At 38.7% G+C, this 15,718-nt stretch overlaps 1 pseudogene; it reads right to left on the bottom strand.

The window, feature by feature from the left end:
* Window positions 1–2,237: 2,237 nt before the first annotated feature.
* Window positions 2,238–14,358, bottom strand: LOC120126491 (annotated as a pseudogene).
* Between the last annotated feature and the right edge of the window lie 1,360 nt (window positions 14,359–15,718).

Below are 15,718 nucleotides of genomic sequence, written 5' to 3'. Positions count from 1 at the left end.
TGCACTACTTGTTGCTGACTGACAATGGTGAACCAGAGTGATACGATGAAGCAATGCAGGTGGAGGATTCAGTCAAGTGGGAGTCTTCCATGAAAGATGAGATGGACTCGTTTATGTCAAATCAGACGTGGGAATTAGATGAATTACCACTAGGCAAGAGAGCGCTCCATAACAAGTGAATTTACAGGATCAAAGAAGAGTATGATGGGAGCAAACGCTACAAAGCAAGATTGGTTGTCAAAGGTTTTCAGCAAAAAGAAGGTATTGTCTACAATGAAGTTTTCTCTCAGTCGTGAAGCTTTATACAATTAGATTGGTGTTGAAAATTGTAGCTGCAGAGAATTTACATCTTGAGCAGTTAGATGTAAAGACAGCTTTCCTTCATGGTGATTTGGAGGAAGAAATCTATATGAGGCAGCCAGAAGGCTTCATAGAGGCAAACAAGAAAAACCTGGTATGCAGGTTGAAGAAGAGCTTGTATGGTTTAAAACAAGCTCCTAGACAGTGGTACAAGAAGTTTGATAGTTTCATGAGTAGCAGTGGTTTTACCAGATGCCAAGCAGATCATTGTTGCTACATCAAGAGGTTCGACAACAGCTTCATTATTTTATTATTGTACGATGATGACATGCTCGTTGTAGGCTCAGATATGCAAGAGATTATAAACTTGAAGAAAAAATTGTCGAAGAAGTTTGCTATGAAGGATCTGGGCGCTGCAAAGCTGATTCTTGGGATGAGGATCAAAAGAGACACAAAGTCGGGGACTTTGATGTTATCACAGGCTAAGTACATCAACAAAGTACTCTTCAGGTTCAACATGCAAGATGCTAAACCAGTATGTACACTTTTAGGTGTTCATTTCAGACTCTCCAAAGAACAATCACCAAAGACAGAGGGAGAACGTGCACACATGGTGAAGGTGCCGTATGCCTCAGCAATTAGAAGTCTGATGTATGCCATGGTTTGTACCAGACCAGATATTGCTCATGCAGTGGGAGCTGTTAGCAGGTACATGAATAATCCGGGCAATGTACACTGGGAAGCAGTTAAATGGATCCTCAGATATCTGCGGGGTACTACAACAAAGCACTTTGTTTCAAAGGTGGAGATACAATACTAACAGACTATGTAGATGTTGACTTAGCTGGAAATGTTGACATCAGAAGGAGCACTACAGGGTATGTCTATACTCTAGGAGGTACTGCAGTGAGTGGGTTTCTCAACTACAGAAGATAGTTGCTCTCTCCACAACTGAAGCAGAATATGTCGCTGTTATGGAAGCCAGCAAGAAGATGGTTTGGCTCCAAAGTTTCTTGGAAGAGTTAGGCAAGAAACAAGAAAACAATGTCTTGTATTACGACAGTCAAAGTGCTATTCATCTAGCAAAGAATCCATCTTTTCATTCCAGGACAAAGCACATACAACTGCGATATCATTTTATCCGGTCTCTTCTGGAAGATGGGATTTTGAAACTTGAAAAGATTAGTGGAGCTCAAAATCCAGCAGACATGTTGACAAAGACGGTGACCACAGACAAACTGAAGTTGTGTTCAGCTTCAGTTGGCATGCTAGAATAACAAGACTAAAATGATGCTGCATTGATCAAGGTGTGAAGACATATTAAAATCAGTCTTCAAGTGGGAGATTATTGGAAGTCAAAAGTGGGGGCTATAAAGCAATTCAAATTGGTGGGCAAATGTTTGGTGGACACCGCCGGGTGATTTTCAACAAAGGGGGGAGTGATTTTTCAACAAAAGGGGGCACAATTCGGTGCCCCAATTTTTAATTAAAATGTAATTGGCATAATTGCATTTTTAGTCACTGCATATTTTAGGGTATTTAAATATTAGTCCCTAAGTTTCAGCTATAAATACCCTAGCTCATTTAGCTTCAAAATAATCACAAAAATCATTTCTTTCTCCCAATACTAGAGAGCTTTCTTGTGAGTAGTGAGTGTTTTGTAAACACCTGTAAATTTTTCTCTTAGTAAAAGATCTGCAGCAGTCCGGAGACGTAAGCACAATTGGCTGAACTCCGTTATCAATTTCGGGTATTATTTTTCCGTTTTTATTTTGCATTCTCACTAATCTGGTTATTGGAAAATTACTTGTACTCGGTTTATTTCCTAACAACCAGGACGGGCGATTTAGTGTCGTGTGCTTTATAGCCGGAAGCACTGCTTTCGACATCGGTTGGTTCTCAACTACATCAAACTTCACCTTATTTCTACCCAAGGCTCATTTATCACCAGATAAATATCTCCTCACACGAGCAATAGGTGACCTTGGCTTTCCAGCACGTGCCGCTCTCACGTCTGGCACATTCCCTGTAAGTGAAGACGTAAACTTCGTCCTCATTTGCTTAGCAGAAGAAACAGTTCTGTCCTGCAAATCACATATGAAAATAATATATTAGCACTAGCATTAACATCTAGGAATGCTTCGGTTTCATACGGTATCATGTTTCGGTTACCTCGGAGCTTTTAGTACCATCATTAAGCCGTTGATATGCATTAGGCTTGGGAGAGATCCCAAATCTAAGCACTTTTGTCTTTTGAGATGGCTTAGTGCTCCTTAATTGTTCCACTTCAGCTTCTTTCTTCTCCAATGCCAGCTTAAGGCTTGTTATCTAAGGTAGATGGAAGAAATACTTAACAAAATTTTGTTGCTTTTGGAAACAAGCCAAAGGAATGTCATCCATTAAAGGAAAAGGAAACTTAAACTCTTCTTTTAGTTTCAGTATGTCGCCGGTTTCTTTGTTAGATCTAGCTGCCCGAGTTCTATGGAAATAACTCTCTCGGTAAACTTCAATAAACTAATTGTCTCTCCGATGGCGTCAGGTTCAGGACTTATGTGTATAAGCATTAAAGTCTTAGCATGTTTGCCTATCATATACAAAATTAAAATGTTGAAGAAACGAGACGAGAAAACAACGAAGACAATAAGGAGAAGAAAGCTGAATACCATAAAAGAACAATGTACCTAAAGAATTCTGTAATATTTTGTAAGCTTGTTGTTTCTATAAGGAATGTGTGTGCTCTCCTGTGCAAGAGCTGAGACGACATCTCCTAGTGCAGAAAGTGATCTGCTTATATATTGAGCTTCCTTCACCCGGTCGCCTTGAACTTTCGATTTATCGACTCTCTCACTCCCGACCAAGTCCACCAAATTAAGGGAGCCTTTGAAAATCGACCCGGAAACCAGTTCTTTTCCGTGAACGTGAACGGTCAAAATACTGATGAAAAGAAGGATGCAAACATAAACCATATTCTTGTTACATGCCACTACGATATAATGTCCTACATAATTTTAAACAAAAATATAACAATTTAAACAAATACTTGATCCGTTATTCTCTTCTCTTCAAAGATCTTCCATCACACTCTCTTCATCAGCCTGTTCAAAGCTTTGTACGGTCTATTGAGGGACTGGCGTAAACTATTTTCTTGCTCCGTTGGGACTCAGTTACAGTATTTTCCCCAAATTCCCGAGATTGGATCCTGACTGTTCATCCGCCGCCGGAAGTGTTCGAAGGTGGAAATAAAGAATGGGGTCTTTCGCTTGTTGGGCAATTTTTTGGTGCTGCTCTGCATCAGATTATCGATTCTATGCGGAGATAGCCTTTGCAAGGAGCCAAGGTACAGATCAGCTATGCAGGTAACAACACTTACCTTTTTTCGTTTAGTTCAGAAATGCTCGGGATTGGGTATTAGAGAATGGCCCTTGGCACATCTTCAACAAACCTTTAATCCTTAGAAAATGGGTACCAAACATGAAAAAGCTGCATTTTGATTTGTCAAGAATTCCTATATGGGTACACTTATTTAATGTTCCCCTTGAATTGTTTAGCTGCGAAGGCCTTAGCTATATTTCTAGTTCCATAGGTTACCCCCTTTCAATGGATTCTATAACCGCCTCAAAATCTAGGTTAGAGTTTGCAAAAATATGTGTTGAAGTTGGGGCGTCTGAAGCTATTCCTAAGCTTGTTGATGTTGTTCTTAGCAATGGTAAAACAGTTTCGATAGTTGTCGAAGTACCGTGGATGCCACCTTGTTGCAAATTCTGCAATGTATTTGGACATAGTATTAACGGATGTAAGAAAATTCATATCCCTCAAGCCCCAACAATGGTTTCGAGGAAAAAAGATTTTGCCGCTCCATCCCCCCTGGATCCTGAAATTGCTTGCACTGAAGATAATCAAAATCCAACGTCTGCTGTTCTGAAATCTTCTTTGAACATATCTTCAAAGGATATTGAAGGTGGGAATAATTCTTCCTTAGAGCCATATCACTCTGTAATCGAATCTGATGCCTTGGGTGACCCCTTAAAACCAGTCTCTTCTACGGGTAATGATCAAGAAACTCATACTAATCCTAATGAAGAAGATTACTCCAAAATTCCAGTTCAGCTAGGAAACTCTGCAGAATAAATTTCTGCTCCTCCAGTCCTTTATAAAAGGAATAGAGGAAGGCATGCTAAAGCTCACGATGAAACAGGGTCCAAAAACCGTTTTGAGCTTTTAAACACATTAATGAGACTCACCCTACCTCAGAAAATCAAGGGAAAAGTTAGAATAACAACTTCTGGTGTTGCTGGATTGATCAAAGAACTCAAAATAAAAAAGAAGTCTCATCTTGATAAATCTAAGGGTTCTTCAATAAGGAGTAAAGGAGGGGATCCGGGGCCCTCATCCAAAGAAAAATGATAATTTCTTTTTGGAATGTAAGAGGATTAAATAATCCTCTTAAACAAGGCCAAGTCCTTCAAAGGACAGCCAAGAATAATGTGGATATTCTATGCTTGATGGAAACTCGAGTGAAATTAAAAAAATCAGATGAATTATTAGCTACTACTTTTGAGAATTGGAATGTTCTCACCAACTATGATTTTGCAGTGAACGGCAGAATATGGCTTTTGTGGAGAAAAGGTTTGGATTTCTCCTTATGTAAAGCTACGGATCAGAGTATCACTGTCAAAGGTCTGTTTAATGGCGCTCCATTCATTATTACTGCACTCTATGGTAGTAATAATGGCATTATTAGAAGACAACTTTGGCAAGAACTCCGGCATCTTGATTCTAATTATAGTGACCTTCCTTTGCTCTTGGGAGGTGATTTTAATGTTATCTTGAATAATTATGAAAGTTCTGATCAAGAGCTTATGGGTATGTTCACTTCCTCTGACATATTAGAATTTCAGGAAACCATTCAGGATCTACAGTTACAAGATCATCCTTTCTTTAGTCCTACTTTCTCGTGGAGTAACAAACAAAGCGACAACTACCTTGCTCGAAAACTCGACATAATTCTCATCAATCCTTTATGGTTCGAATATTTTCCTCATTCCTTTGTGGAATTCTTAGCACCTGGTCCTTATGATCATTGTATGGCAGTGGTTGATCTTCACAAAGAGGCCCATTCAAATAGACCCAAACCATTCAAATTCTTCAACTGTTGGACTCTTTATCCAGAATTTCTAAACATTATTAGCCAATCATGGAATATGGCAATGCAAGGTAATCCAATGAAGTCTTTATTCCTAAAGCTTAAACGTCTCAAAGTTAGCCTTAAGCAGCTCAATAAAGACCACTTCAGTGACATATCGGCTAGAACTAGACAAAAAAAGAAGAACTTGATAAGCAGCAAATTCTTACCTTAAGAGGTGATGATTCCTTGGAGAAAGAACTCGAGTTGCAACGGGAGTTCAATTTTTTAACAAAAGCAGAGACCATGTTCTTAAAACAAAAAGCTAAAATGCATTGGCTAAAGGAGGGTGACAAATGTACAAAGTTTTTTCACTCAGTAATTGCTACTAAGAACAAGAGGCAGACTATAAGGGTTCTTGTCAACAATCGGGGGGAAAGACTTGAATCATTTGATGAAATGTCCTCGGAAATACTTGAGTTCTTCAAAAATCTTTTAGGCTCCAAGAATCCAGAAGTTAAATATTGCTCTCCTACACTTCTTAAAGGTCTTATGCAACCTATCTCATCACTTGTAGACCCTGATGCTCTTGTCAAGGATGCTACTAGTGATGAAATTAAAGAGGTTATTTTCAGCCAAGGCAATGACAAGGCTCCCGGACCGGACGGTTTTATTTATCTGTTTTTCAAGAAAGTTGGCCAGTGGTTAGTAATGATGTTATTAAGGCAATAAATTAATTCTTTCAAGAATCTTTTATTTATCCAGCCTTTAATGCAACCACTATTGTTTTGATTCCAAAAAAGCCAAATCCTAGCATAGTTTCCGACTTCAGACCCATTTCTTGTTGTTCGATTATTTACAAGACCATTACAAAGATTCTTGTCAATAGAATGACAAATCAAGTGCCAAAGATTATAGCTCCTATCAATCTGCTTTTGTCAAAGAAATGAGTATAGTTGATAATACCCTTCTTGCGCAAGAAATTGTTAAAAGATATGGGAGGAAGTTCATATCACCAAGGTGTGCACTGAAAATTGATCTTCAAAAGGCTTTTGACTCCATTAATTGGGACTTTATTTATGCAATTCTTAAAGCTCTGGATTTACCTTCTAAATTCATCAATTGGATTGTTTCTTGCTTTACGGATGCTAGATATTCCATTGCTCTCAATGGAAGCTTGGTTGGTTTTTTTAAGGGCGCAAAGGGAATAAGACAAGGAGATCTACTTTCCCCTATTTTATTTGCTCTGGTTATGAATATGCTCTCTAATATTCTCAATAACGCTGCTTCCAGAGGGATTTTTTCATTCCATCCAAAATGCAAGAAAATAGAACTCACCCACTTGTCATTTGCTGACGACTTATTAATTTTCTGCAAAGGAAACCTTCATTCTGTTTTAGGAGCATAGTTACATGGATCGCGGTACGCTCCGATACGGGAACGTGGAATGGGATCGTAATTCGCTAGGTCCCTAAAATTCGATACGAGGGAGGTAGACTCATTTCGGATCGCTCCGGTACGATGTACCATATGAATTGATACGATGTACCAGTTTCTTAGGTTGCTATTTTTCTACATCAAATTTTATAAGTAACTTCAAGACTTCAAATATCTTAGAGTAACTTCAATACTATAGATTTCATTCAGTAACTTCAATACTTCAAAGTTTAAAACAAATTTAACACTTCAAAAGTCAAAAGACTCAAAACAAATTACATAAACTCATAAAGTCATGAATAAACTTGAAACTTTAAAAGACATGATAAAACTAATAAAATTACTCCACCTTTTTTTTTCCTTTTCCATTATCGTTGTCTTCATCCTCCTCCAGATCTTCCCACACCATATCTTCTATCCTTGAGCTTTCCAAGTTTGTAGATTCGAGATCCATATCCCACTTCTTGTGTGGTCCTTCTTTATATGCTTCAGAAAACCTTAAACTCAAGCGGATATTAAAATGAACATAAACAAGTTTGTCCGCCCTTTTATAGTTAAGTCGATTCCTCTTCACACTATGAATGTAGGAATAGGTGCTCCAATTTCTTTCGGCTGAAGAACTGCTTATAGGCTGTGACAAGATTTTTTTCGCCACTTCAGCTAATTTCGGTGTTTCTGCGCCATAAGTAGACCACCAGTCAATTGCTTCCATAGTAATCGTATCCAATTGAGTTGCATGTAATGAATAAAGACCCTTTTTCATGTGAAACATGGCAAATTGTTCTCGTAACATCCGTTCCTCGTCTCTATTTTCAGCAATGCGACTAAAAGCTTCCATGACACCTTGTACAACCTCTTATCAAGGTTAGGTGCTTTTCTTCGTATGCCACCCGATGCTAACATTGCAAGAAAATGTTTGTCATAAATCGAGGACTTAAAGCAAATCCCAAACAATGTAAATGTATGTTCATTTTCTCCCACCTTTTCAATAGAATTTGTTCTACTTGACGGAAATAAGATGCATACATACTTTCCTTCATCACGTCTTTGATTTCTCCAATCATATTATCCATCTTCTCATATATTTTGCCCATTTTTGGGCCTTCACCATCGCAAAACTTCACCATCAAGAAAATAGGCTTCGTGATTTTTAGAATGTTTTCAACTTCGTTCCAAAAATCATCATCTCTGATAGTGTCCACAACAAGCTGTGCAATAGTTCTAGTATGTTCATCGCCTTGTTTTTCCCAATATCTCCATGAATTTAGAGCAATTGTTGTTGAAAGAGCCTCTCTACAAGTGTTTAACCTCTTCAACAAAATGTAGTGAGAGGCAAAACGGGTTTTGGCAATCTTTAGTAGCTCTAACTTAGAATTGTCTCTAAAAATGGATAAAGCTTGTCCATGGTTTAAAAAATATTTGACAATCATTTTCCCTTTTTTATATGTATCCTCTAGCCAAATAAACGCATTTGCAAGGTCTTTAAAAATCAGGTTTAATGTATGCACACAACATGGTGACCAAAAAATATGCTTGTATACCTTTTCGATTTCCTTTCCCGCTAGTTTGAAATTGGTTGCGTTGTCTGTGACGACACTGAGAACATTACTTGGGCCGACAGATTCAATCGCTTGGATCAGAAATTCAGAAATTGCTTTTCCCGTTTTCTCCACCCCAAAAAAATCTTCGGCATACATGAACATAGAACCACAACTGTTCAAAACAAGAATATTGATTAAGGGTTTTTGTTTGATGTTTGTCTACCCATCAGATACAAAAGAAAGACCTTGTGAGTACCATGTATCTTTAAATGGTGTTAGGTCATTCTCCACATCTCTAACACATTCATCTGGTAGAACGGTTCTTGCTTTCTCGCTAGATGGCGCTTTATAACCTTCAGGTGCCTTTCTTATTGCATTTATCATTTCACAAAATTGTGGATTACGCAAAACGTTAAACAGGATCCCGTTTGCACATAAAGCCCTCACGATTTTTAAATCTATCGCGCTTCTCTCCATTATAGAAAAAGATTGCTCTAACAGTTTCTTAGAGCTTAAATTATGTCTTTTTGTAACTATAGAGCTTTTTAACGACTTAGAAACTCCTAGCTTCTCGGCATCTTTCACCCTCTTTTGCAACCGTTCGTAAGTGTCTCGATCTTTCGCTACAACAGGACATCTTCTAATTTCAGCCTTTTTTCCCAATGGGGCTCCAAAGAAGTGAACATGAATTCTAGTGTACGAACTTGTGTACTTGCCTTTATAGTGTTTGCAAATCCACTGTTTATCACCTCCCGCATTCTTGCTATTTCCTGCACCAATTAAGGTTACTTCATCAAGGAGTGGCTTAATAGGATCCTTCTTTTCGGTTACTTTTTCTGAATGACTGCCACTGCCACTGCCCTCACTTGCTGTTGTTGTTTGTTGCACATCATCATCAAGGTCAATGTAACCTTGTGTCTCACTGATTCCAATCTCATTCTCATCATACTCACTATCTCTTCGATGATTCTGGCCAAATGCCATTGCAGATTTGCAGTAATAAAAAACAGAAATTGAAGAAGAAAAGAAGAGTTTATTGCTTAGTGAAGGAAATCGACACTGTATGAAGGTAATCAGGTAATCGACACTGTCTGTGGCTCTGTGCTGTGAGACTAACTTAAATATTTATAGTAATTAAAATCAGAAGATAAAGAATCAATAATTTATGTTAATGGAAAAAACAAACCAGGCTCTTTGTCTTCCCACTTCCAGCAAACAAAGCAGGAAAATAAATAAAAAACAAAAGCTCAACCGGCATACTCTTAATTACCTGACTTGGATCGTTTGACATAATAATAATAATAATAAAACAAACAAAATTCAATCTAATAAAATATAGTTTTAACATAAAAGTTACTCTTATACTAAAAAACAAACCAAGCTCTTCGTCTTCCCACTTCCATTTTCAATTTATCTCTTATTTTGCCATCTCTCTCTCTCTCAATCCCTTCATTTCTCCTTTCTGGTTTCTCTTCTCCTTTTTGGTTTCTCTTCTCTCCATAATCGAAGATGCGTGAGACCCTTCACATTCAAGGTGACCAGTGAGGCAACCAAATCGGATCCTAGTGAGATCCTTCATTTATCCTTTCTGGTTTCTATTTGTTCAGAACGATGAATCGATGGGTTCAAATCGCGATTTGAACATCAATTGGGTCGATTGGATGGTCAACTTTGGATCGTAGAAGCTTTCGTACCAAATCGCGATTTTCGAACGATCCGGAACGCGTTCGTACCGCGTTTTGGAACGGAGCGTTCAGTACGTAGATCGTGGGAACTCTAGCGATTTATGTAATTATGGAGTCATTTTTGTTTTGGACTATTTTTATGAATATTCAGGGTTGAAGCTCAACGCTGAATATTCATGTTAGATCTTCACTACTGGTATTTTGGCTCATAATCTTGACTCTATCATCAGCTATACTGGTTTTAAACAAGGTAGGCTGCCTGTTAGATACCTGGGGTACCTCTTGTCACCAGAAAGCTTACCGATAAAGATTGCCAAGCTCTGCTAGACAACATAAAGAGCAGATTTCACCAATGGTCTAGGAAGAAATTGAGTTATGCAGGAAGGGCTGAGCTTATTAAGACGGTTCTCTACAGCGTTGCTAATTATTGGTGTAGACAACTAGTTTTACCACAGTCCATTATCAATAAGATTGAGCAATTATGCTCCAGATTTTTCTGGAAAGGATCGAACACTTCGGCTGTCGGTGCAAGGGTGAGTTGGGTGAAAATTTGCAAACCGAAATCAGAAGGAGGCTTGAGATTAAAGGATATCAAGTCCTGGAACAACACCTGCCTAATTTTTCTGATCAAGAAATTACTAGTGAGGGAGGGTTCTCTATTGATAGCATGGCTTCATAACTACATAATTAGGCATCATGATTTCTAGACCATGGAAGAACCGCAAACTGCTAGTTGGAGTTTCAAGCGAATGCTGAAGCTCAGAAATGTCGCTCAAATAGTGCGTGTAACAGCAGTAAAAAACACTAAAGAGATTTGGGAAGAGATCCGTCCTAGAGACACTAAAGTCGCATGGCATAAACTAGTCTGGTATCCTCTTCATGTCCCGAAGCATAGCATAATTTCATGGATGGTTATTTTGTACCGTCTACCCACCAAGGACAGAATGCAAAGACTTGGTATTATCACCAACGATCTTTGCATGTTCTGCTCGGAAGCAACCGAAACTAGGAACCACCTCTTTGCCGAGTGTCCGAAGTCTGCTTCCATTTGGAAATCAATCCTTCAACTTTCTGGTTTGAACAAACAATTCTCGGACTGGACTAATTTGCTGGAATGAGCTACCTCTACATGGAAAGGTAAATCTCTGTTGTCTTGCATTCTAAAGCTCTCATGGAACGCCTTTAATTACACCATTTGGGAGGAACGAAATCGTAGGATTTTTAAAGGAATTTGCAGAACCGAAGCATATATTATAAAAGCTATTAAGGAGATGGTAAGAACTACTTTATGTAATAGAAACTTCAATAGATTTGATAGCAGAAACATAGCTTTATGTAATCATTGGGAAATAGCCTAGTTTTGCTGTAATCTGCTCCCTTTCTTGTTCCTTTGATTGAACTGTTATTTGTAAGCAGCTTGCTACCATTTTTGGGTAATAAAATCTTGATTTATCCAAAAAAAAAACAGAAACCATGCTTAACAAGCGTATTCAACATGATTAACACAATTTTCCTGGATAGAATTCTACCTATGAGAACGGCTGCTTCGCTCGTTAAACGCGGTTGGACCTACAATACGGTTCTTTCGGCCGATTCTTATCAGATCAAGAACATCTTGAGTACTTGAAACCGGAACCCAACTTGCATCCGGGACAGTAAGGTAATTCAATTGTGTATTGTTATATATATCTAATGTAACAAGTAGTTAAGGTAACTTTAGCCTGAAGGGAAAGCAAATCCAAATCTAAAGGAGATAGAAAACAAGATTCAAAAGGATATCTTTTAGTAGGGCCATCGTTAACTAGCTAATCTCTCACTTGTTCATTGTAGATTTCAACCATTTGGACCCCAACTTTGTACTCAATGACCTCTGCTCTTGTCTTCGATATTTGAAATAAGTCGCATATAGCTCGAAAATTCACACCCCATGTCTCCTTCGTGTTCAAGTCGTACCTTTCTCTATCAAATACACAGAAAGTTCGGTAACATGTTTATGCTTATACATCTATCCAAGCAATATGCAGACAATAATATCATCAGAAGGCATTTAATTTACCATGGTGTATGTCTTGCCCGATCCAGTTTGGCCGTATGCGAAGATGCATAGGCTGTAACCATCAAGTATGGACCTGATCAATGGTTGAATGTGTATACTTGTTCTGCACAAAAAGCAGAACATGAATGATCACCTTTAGCTCAAGGTAAAAAACCTTTCATACTCTGGCATCCATGGAATAGATTGTTCAAGTTAAATTGAAATCCGGAAGAAGAAACTCGAGAAAAAACCTTGAGAAGAACTTGGTCCAAACACTTTGTCAAAAGAGAATACTTTTTTCGAATCGCTTCCTTTTCTTAAAGAATTGACAATGAGGATACTTCTGTTTTCTCCGATATAGTCCACGGTCGATTGATCTTTAGATTCTCCTGGTAACAAGGGCCTTACTCTACGGTATATCCTTATTTTTCCTGCATGAAAAAAGCATGAGAAATAAGTGCACCGGCTGTCGAGAGTACTCCGATTTAGCTTTTAATACCAATAATACAGACTATGCACCTTTGAGGTCTAATACTTCATTGAACAGCATTTGATTTTCTTGTAGGATCATGAGGTAAGAAGAAGATGCCACTTCGAGATCTCTGACATGATCCTCTAAGGTAACACTACAAGGTGATTTCAGTCAATGGAAAATGTACTATTCTGATTGTAGGTGTGGTTTAATGGTGACAAGCTTGGAAACCCTTACCTAATCTTTTAATGTTTACCTCCCAAGATGAATGAAACCTTCGAACTTCTAATCGTGTTTCGCCGAAAAATAATTTAAGATCCTAAAAGTTCCCACAAAAGGAAGCTGCAGGAGTTATAAACTAAAACTGGTACTATCTTGCAATTCTGAATTAAAATTATGTAGTTTGGAGGGAGCTCTTCACCTCGATATGTCTCTGTATAAGATCGGAAAGTATTTCGACACGGCCGGAAGAGCGAGAAACACTATTGAGAATAACCTCATTGTTGCCAATACAGATTAAGGCTTTGGAGACATCAGTTGCTGCCTGCAGGTTGCTTCGTTTGTCTATATACTCTGAGGTAGCTTCTATGAAATCAGATTTGGACACTGGACAGTCAACAGCTTGCAGCAATTTCTTCAAGAACAATCCAAGCTGTAAATAAGGTAAAGATATCAATATCCTCACACCAAATAAGCATTGTTATTAATTTTATGCTCGAAAAGTAAGAATACGATGCCCACCTTGATTTCTTTAGAAACTAGAAGCGTTGAGAAGTCATTAACTACCTTGCTGAGGAAGGAATCAATCACCTACAATGACTGGGTGAGTCATGCATATCATCATATGGAATCACATACAACAAGAGTACAAACTTATTGCTGCTTGCTATGAAGAAATGTGAAGTGAAAATATGATAGATCTTACCTACCATTGCGTTCAAGGGAAACCCTTCGTCCATGTAATCTGTAAGATAAGCCTCGAGAATCCAAAGGCCGAAGCGATCGAAAAGGAATGTTAGAGCATTGGCTGTTTCGGATTCTTCAATGGAGGCCTTGTTAGAGAGCTGGATAAAGTCTCATAGCTGCTCATATTTCGATAATTCCAATTCTTCACCGGTTTCATCCTCAGGTCTTTCGATTGCAGAGCCTGTTAAGGCATGCGATAAATCGTTCGCTGAGGATTTGATCTTTACGGTTCCACCATACTTCCAATCCTCAACTCCACCTGCTTTCTTCCACTAATGATATCCTTTCAGACATAGAATGCAATCAACCACTTTATTTATTGAGCCACCCTGCACATTTTAATCAAGGTTTATAGCTCTGGTGTCAATGTGAATTACAGGTAAAGTGCAACATTTTAAAAAAAAATCGAAACCTTTTCCAAATCTGATACTCCAAAGGCCAGGAGCTGCTTATCTTTAACTGCGGCTAGAAAGTTCCTCATGTTCTCGGAAACCTGATTCGCGACCTCTTCCGTTAATTGATTAGAAGACAGAGAAGTTTTCACCACCTACATGTATTGTATTTTCAAAAATATCAAAGAATCACTATTCAGATTCTGATACCAAGTTCAAGGGAGAAATGATACTACTAGTTCAAGCACACTGTACCTTAGGAACAGCACCAGCACTGACTTTGTTGAGAACGTTGCAAAGAATGTACTAGTTGTAAAGTGCACGGCGAAATTCTTCGCCGGTGGGGTCTTTGGGAAGGAATTCTAATGCAACTTGATCCATCTGCCTTAGCCACTCTGCTGCTTGGTACCTCCTTGAAGCTGATCAACATAAAGCAATAATTTTAGCTACATTTTTCATTAAAAAAAAAACTGACCTACTTGGCTTTATGAGGGGCTTTTTCCATATCAGCCAAGGCCTTGACGGAACTGACGCTAGGATTGGCGCGCATCCATGGACCGTACTTCGGCAATGAAGGATCGGGAATGGACATCACAGTGTCCTTGACACAATGAGCATCTACATGGCCAACGCAGCCACATTTGTAGCAGAAATCTGCTAAATGCTCATACTTGAAAGAGACCCAAATATTAGATTTTCCAGCTCTGGATGCCCAAAACCCTGAAGGGAGTGACTTACTGACATCTATTAGTACCCGAATCCTGAAGAAACCCCTTCTTATTCCATGTGAAGAAATGGGATCCTCAATCTCCAACACCCTGCCGATCTGATCACCAACCTTTTTCGCATTCTTGGGGCTCATTTGGTCCAATGACAGGCCATGCACCTGTACCCAATAAGCCACTTGTGAAAAATCTAGCTCTTTGAGAGAAAGCCCCGGTTGCCACCGGTGCAGACATATGCAATAGCCCATCACTGACCATGGCCCTTCCTCCAAGATTTGCTCAGCTTCCCTTTCTTCTTTGAAGGTGAACAAGTAGGTGTTTTCGGATAGCTCGGTAACGGTTAATTCTCTCCACACTTGAAAACACCTTGAACACCCCCTTTGCTTAGTGGCTTGTCTGCTATGATTTTCCCCACTAGAGCTAACCTTCTTCCATCTAACTCCGCTGCCTCACTTTCATCAAGGGTCAAAACTTTCCCTTCTATCCAGGCCGTTTCAATAGCGTTATCGAATCAAAGAGAAATACGAGACGAAGACGAAGAATGTGATCATAAATCCATCCAACAATAGTTGCAACGTCCATTGCTTTACACCAATAATGACATTTATAGAATTGTTAGCTCCATAATTCTCCAACCATAATGTTTCCTGTAATAAACACTAGCAATCTAGAACAACCAGAAGCTGACAGTCACTGAAGAATAAATGGTTTACGGACATCAACATTAACGATTAAAATCACTAATCCTTCAATGGAAACAATTTGTTGATGACTTGGATTTTGTTATTTAACATACATGGACAGACTCTAATAATTGCTATACACACATTATTTAGGTTTTAAGGTACCCTGGGGTTCAAGGGTAGTTGTCAGTTATCCTTTTATACATAAAATTTTCATAGGCTCCATTGCAACCAATGACCTACTTTGTTGGGTTTTTCCTCTTTTATTCGTTCTGTTCCTGGTTGGATATTCTGTGGGGGAAAATGGCGTTTTCTCATGCAAGATTGCCTCTCAACCTAAGGAAAGAAAATATAATCTGA

This window comes from Hibiscus syriacus, unplaced genomic scaffold, assembly GCF_006381635.1.
Source record: "Hibiscus syriacus cultivar Baekdansim isolate YM2019G1 unplaced genomic scaffold, ASM638163v2 tig00110458_pilon, whole genome shotgun sequence".
Taxonomy (NCBI): domain Eukaryota; kingdom Viridiplantae; phylum Streptophyta; class Magnoliopsida; order Malvales; family Malvaceae; genus Hibiscus; species Hibiscus syriacus.
This window is presented reverse-complemented; position numbering and strand designations above follow the sequence as displayed.